Below are 6,481 nucleotides of genomic sequence, written 5' to 3'. Positions count from 1 at the left end.
GCAAGCACGTCCTTCTTCACATGATAGAAGGAAGGAGAAGAATGAGAAAAGTGCAGAGGGAGGTGGGGGAAAGACCCTCACAAAACCATCAGATCTCATTAGAACTGACTCACTATCACGAGAACAGCACACCACCCTCATGATTCAATCACTTCCCATGAGGTCCCTCCCTCAGCACGTAGGGATTAGAATTTGAATTATAATTCAAAATGAGATTTGGGTAGGAACACAAAGCCAGACCATATCATACACTTACTATAAATTTTCTAAAATTATATGCCACTCTTGTGCATACAAAAATGGAGAAAATAAAACTGATTACGGTATTTCTACAAATGTTTTATAATAACAATCTAACTTCTGAGTCCTGTTTGAATACCACTTGGTCGTGCCCATATTTTTTCACACACTATACCATCTCTGCCATTTAAGCCTTGGTCATACAGCAGCTTTGACACTGGGGTGTGAACTCATTCCCACTCCTGCCCTAGAGTTGGGTCCTGTGTTTCCTCCCATTGACTCTTGGCAGCTGTGACTGCTTGGACTAATAGTGTACAGTGGAAGTGATGCTGTGTGATTCCCAAGGTGATGCCATAAAAGGCTGTACAATTTCTGCCTTGCTCACTGAAAATACTTACCCTTGGAACTTTGAGCCACCTGTTAAAGCCCAAGCACCCTGAAGCCGCCATGCTGGGAGGAAGCCCAGGTCACATGGGGAGGCCACATGCAAGGCCTCCATTCACAGTCCCAGCTGAGCCCAGCTTTTGAGTCCTCCTGCCCAGGAACCACACTTGTGAGTGGAGGAGCCTCTAGATAATTCCAGTGCCCTATCATTCAAGTCATATTGGGCTGTTCAAGCTTTCCCACTGGGGGCTCCAGACACGTGGAGCTCTCCCGACTCTGCCCTGAGTGCCTGATCCTTGGAACCTATGAGCAAAATAAAATGGGCTTTGTTCTTTGTCCCTAAATGTGGGGTGGTCTGGTGCACAGCAGTAGAGAACAAGAATGTCCCTCATTCAAAGGACACTGGTAACACTGCAGTTTCCATCTCTTTCCATGTCTGCCATCCCCTGGGGGGCTTCAGTATCACACAAATGACCTCTCACTGCCAACACTCTGGCCTCCCAGTTCTTGACCTTCTCGCACACACCTAAGTCACTTGGGCTAACTCTTCCAGTCAACAACAACAAAAAAGGCAGAATTTGGGTTTTAACGGACACTGTGAGGGCTGTTGTAAGGGAAATAGAGGTTTTGTCTTACAAACCCTCCATAGATCCTATGACTCCCCCTGGTGTTGCCAACATGAAGGACATTGGAAAGAGCTGCAGGTCACAGAGTTACCTTGTCACCCTTCTGGCAGTCATAATGGAATTCAGTCCCCAGGGTAGGGAAAGGGCTGGGCAGGTAACTGGAGGCAGGCCTCCCAGAGCCAGCTGCTGACCCTAGTGCCTGCGACCTGGGCAGTTTCCAGGTGGAGGGCCTCAGTGTGCACTGCTGACAGAGGAGGAGGGTTGTGGCCCCTGGGCACAGGGGGAGGCAGCAGAGAAGGTGGCCAAAGGTAGCCTGTGCTCAGCCTACCTGGGCCCTGGCACAGGGACCCAAGAGTGAGGTGGGGTCTCAGGAGCAGCCAGAAAATGGGGAGCTCCTGCCATAGTGAGCCCTTCTTGGTGCACTTCTTGCAGTTGCTGCTGCCTTCTCGGCTACTTATTTTGGGGAGCTTCGAGTACTACAACCCTGGTTGGAGAAACTTCCGCCACCACCTGCACCCAATCTTCATAAACTTCCAAGACTACCGAGACCAGAGTGCAATCCATGGCTAAGGCCTCAAGGAGAAGATTCTAGAATACTGTAATATAAGCACTTCTTCTACAACTTGGAGAGCCATGTGACAGTCTTTGCACTCTTAGGAACAGTTTGGTCCGCTTGGGGTGGCCCTGGGAGAGCTAGGCTGTGCATTAAGGCACCTTCTGGCTCTCGAAGAAGGAAAGAGGCCAGTGTTGAGCCTTGGAGAAATTGTATTGATTCCCTTTCCAGCTCCTCCTGCTGGGTGGGAATACACTCTGTGCTTATTCACTAGTATCAGTGGTGTAATCTTTAGGAGAACACTGAAGCCCTTTCTGGTCTCCAAAACCCTTTCCCTGCACTCCCAGCAACCTCACTACAACTCTGGACTGTGAATAGCTCAGGTATTTTTCTATCTGCCTTCCTGGTCAGGGGTGACTCCTTGAAGTTGGAGAATTACCCAGAGGCAGGTGGTGGGACAAGACTCAGGCTTCCTGTGGTGGGCTGTTTCCAGGATCACATGTTGAACTCCTTCTGATTTTTCTCATCGCCCCTGTATGCTGATGCTTGGAGAACCCAGACCCCAACCCACCAGTTCCTAAGCAAAGCCAGCAATGAAGGAGACTTCCTCCTTGCTGGCAGGGAAGTTTCTTCTCCATGTTCATCTTAAGGACTTCCAAGATGCCCTGGATAGGTCTTGCCCCTTGATCCCTATGGGTGGTTATTCCCCTGTTGGGCATCTGGGTTGGACTTGGATAACAGATGGACTTCATGGGGGGCTGGCAACCTTGTTGAGTCTGTTCTTCCAGAGTGGCAGTGAGGGGCCGAAGGGTCCTCTCAGCTGTTCCCTGTTACATGTCCCCTGCCCACTCCCCTAGTGTTCTGCTGGGGACCCCAGTGAGGGCTCAACTCAGGCCTGGGATGGATGGGTAAGATCTCTGGGCACAGGTAGGGAATGTGAAATAATGTTCATTGCTTGCCTTGTGCCAAGCAGGGTGCTGAGCACATGCAGACCCCAAGGACCTAGCCATGCTTATGCGCTAGGTGGGGAGGTACAGAACATTCCAGCCGTGCACAGGGTCAGGGCTGAATGGGCCCCTGGTCCTGGCTGAGCCCTGCTGTCCTTCCATTCTTCAGTGCTCCCGGCCTCCGGCACTGGGCGGCAGGTGCTGGCTGGCTGCCCCACACATCAGCCTGCCCCACACATCAGCCTGCCCCACACATCAGCCTGCCTCAGGCTGCTCTTGCACCAGATGTTGCTGCCCACAAGATTCCAGGGGCCTCTCCCCAAACTACTCAGGACCCCAGCAGCTCACTGGATCCTCTAGCTGCCTGGTGGCCCCAGAGGGCTTTTGTAGTCCGACCTCAGTAAATGCAGGCGATGGGAAGATGGGGTGGGGAAGCTGTGGGTTTGGCCTGAATAGTGTTCCCTCTGCTCTGCCTTGTTTGCTGAGTTTAAGGATTTACAGCTCAGCGTGATTAGAACCTGGACACTCCGAGGGCCTCAGAGCTGATCAAGTCCAGTTTCTCCCCATCCTGCTTGGGGCAGGGATCCCTTATCTCTGCTCACACAACCCAGTGACTTGGGGAACACATCTTCCTGAGCCATCCCACTTTTTTGGGGAAAACTGAATTTCAGGTAATACTTCCTTGCATAAAGCACCATTTTTATACTTCGCCCAAAATTACTTCATCTGTAATAAATAGGCTCCATTGTCCTCTTATCAATGCAGCAAGTTTCCTTTTGGTTTCGTTTTGTTTTTCTGCTTAATACTGTTGTGTTCCCCAGGAACGTTTCCTGTTCCATGCTGACAAGTCCTCAGTCTTTACACCTTCCTCACCTGCTGACTTCTTTGCTCATTTCCTTCAGCCTGGGTCTCTGATTTCAGGCTGACCTAGTGACAGTGCACCAGGGCCTGCACTGTGGGGTCCCCTGTACCAGTCCCTGTTTCCCGCTTATCTTTACCACCAGCCATGAAGTAGGGATGGGGACTATGTTTAGCCCTGGAAAGAGGAGGAAGTAGCTCAGAGAGGTTCAGTAGTATGACCTAGATACTCAGCAGATTCAAACTTGGGTCTTCTAATTTGTGTCTGCCTGATCCACAATCCATGCTATTAGGATTTTTAAGCTATTAATTGTGATAAAATATATGCAACATATATACAGCATAAACTTGTTTTAGTTTTAAGTGTATAATTTTGTGATATTAAGTATATTCAGTTTGGCACCCATCACCACCATTCATCTCCAGAATTTTCTCATCCTCAGATACTGAAACTGTCTACTCACTAAACAATTACTCCCCACTTCTCCCTCCTCCAACCCCTGGTAATAGCTATTTTGTTTCCTGTATGTATGAATTTGCCCACTGTAGGTATCTCATATAAGTGGAATTATACAATAGATTCATACAAACATACAATATTTGACTTTTTCTGTCTGACCTATTTCATTTAGCAAAAGGTTTTCAAGGTATATACATGTTATACCATCTATCAAATTTCATCCCTTTTTATGGCTGAATAACATTTCTCTGTATGTATATGTGCCACATTTTGTTTACCCATTCATCTATTGATGAATATTTGGGTTGCTTCTACCATCGGGCTATTGTGAATAATGCTGCTATGAACATTGGCAGACACGTATCTGTTTGAGTTTCTGCTGTCACTTCTTTTGGGTATATACACACTTACAAGTGGAATTGATGGATCATATGGTAATTCTATGTTTAACTTCAATCTCCTTACTAATACAGGACTGTTCTGATTTTCTGTTTATTCATGAGTTTAAAAAAATTTTTATTTTTCATTAATTTTTACTTTAAGCTCTGGGTACACATGCAGGATGTGCAAGTTTGTTACATAGGTAAATGTGGGCTGTGGTAGTTTGCTGCACAGATTATCCCATCACCTAGGTAGTAAGCCCAGCATCCATGAGCTATTCCTGATGTTCTCCCTCCCCTCACACCTGCAACAGGCCCCAGTGTGTGTTGTTCATCCTCATGTGTCCACGTGTTCTGCAGTCATTCAGCATTTAAAGCAAATTGGAAAGGTGAAAAAGTTCAACAAGTGGCTGCCTCATGAGCTGAGCAAAAAGGTTAAAAATTGTCATTTTGAAGTATCGTCTTCTCTTATTCTATGCAATAATGAGCCATTTCTTGAGTCAACCAAAAAGTGCATTTTATTTGACAAGCAGTGATGACCAGCTCAGTGGTTAGACCAAGAAGTTCCAAAGCACTTTCCAAAGCCAAACTTGCATGTAACAAAGGTCACGGTCACTGTTTGGTGGCCTGTAGCCGGTCTGATCCACTACGGCTTTCTGAATTCTGGCAAAACCACCACATCTAAGAAGTATGCTCAGCACGTCGTTGCGATGCATCGAAAACTGCAACGTCTGCAGCGGCATTGGTCAACAGAGAGGACCCAATTCTCCACGACAATGCCGGACCGCATGCCACACAACCGGCTCGTCAAAAGTCGAAGGAATTGGGCTACAGACTTTTGCCTCATCTGCCATATTCACCTGAGCTCTCGTCAACCAATAACCACTTCTTCAAGCATCGCCACAACTTTTTGCAGAGAAAATGATTTCACAACTAGCAGGATGCAGAAAATGCTTTCCAAGAGTTCGTCCAATCCCCATGCATGGATTTTTACACTACAGGAATAAACACACTTATTTCTCATTGGCAAAAATGTGTCGATTGTAATGGTTTTCATTTTGATTAGTAAAGATGTGTTTGAGCCTAGTTATAAAGATTTAAAATTTACAGTCTGAAACTTTAGTTACTTTTGCACCAATGGAGGCAGGTAGTGACATTCCCTGTGGTGCTTGATCCTCAGCCAAGGGAGGACCAGGCTCCCACTACTTGCCTCTATTGGCGCATCTGCCTCTGGGTGTGGGCCTCGGATAGCTATGTGTGCAGATCCCACATTTGGCGAGCACAGTGGGAGGGAGGGTGTGAGGTTAGGGGCTGCTTAGCTGGTACCCTGGGTATGGCCAGGCTTTCTCTGAGCTCATGCCTGTCTCAGGGAACTCAGACTTTGGAGAGTTTACACGGGGCCCTTCCTGGACCCTCCATGGTGGGGTCAGTGCCCACCGGAGTAGATGAGAAAGAACAGACATCTGCCCACAAGACAGACGTACCTCGCAGCTATAGAAATTGTGATAAATTGCTTGACCAGTCAGAGCTTCAAGTTTGTCATCTGTAAAACAGAAATAATATAGTATGCAGATTTAGATACAGGCTACAGGAGGCAGTAGAACAGTGGGGTGGAAAAGGCTGCTCTTGGAGGCATGAGAGCCACCACATATAAGCATGATGTTCAGGAGGCAAACATTTACAGACATGGTCATTGCTGGAGGGGAGAAGAGACTCCTGGTAGGCTCCCTTGAGTACAAATTCGCAAAAGACCGTAAAGCAACACAGACACAGAGATAGGATTCAGATGAGGGCCCAGCCTTAGTTTTAACTGATACCATCTCCAGGATCTTGGACAAAACAATTCACAAGCCTTACATTTTCCCTGCAAAATTGAAATATTTCCCATTTCTGCCAAGCTGTTCACACCGACAGAGCTGTGGGATTGCACAGACCTTTGCATTTTGGGCAGGTAGGGCAGGTGTGAGTGACCCCACCTAGATGGAAGTCTCACCAGGCTCCAACCCCTTCAGGCTTCTCACTCTCTGTCCGGG

The sequence above is a fragment of the Sapajus apella genome, unplaced genomic scaffold, assembly GCF_009761245.1.
Source record: "Sapajus apella isolate SASKATOON/1434 unplaced genomic scaffold, GSC_monkey_1.0 scaffold161, whole genome shotgun sequence".
Classification (NCBI taxonomy): domain Eukaryota; kingdom Metazoa; phylum Chordata; class Mammalia; order Primates; family Cebidae; genus Sapajus; species Sapajus apella.
This window is presented reverse-complemented; position numbering follows the sequence as displayed.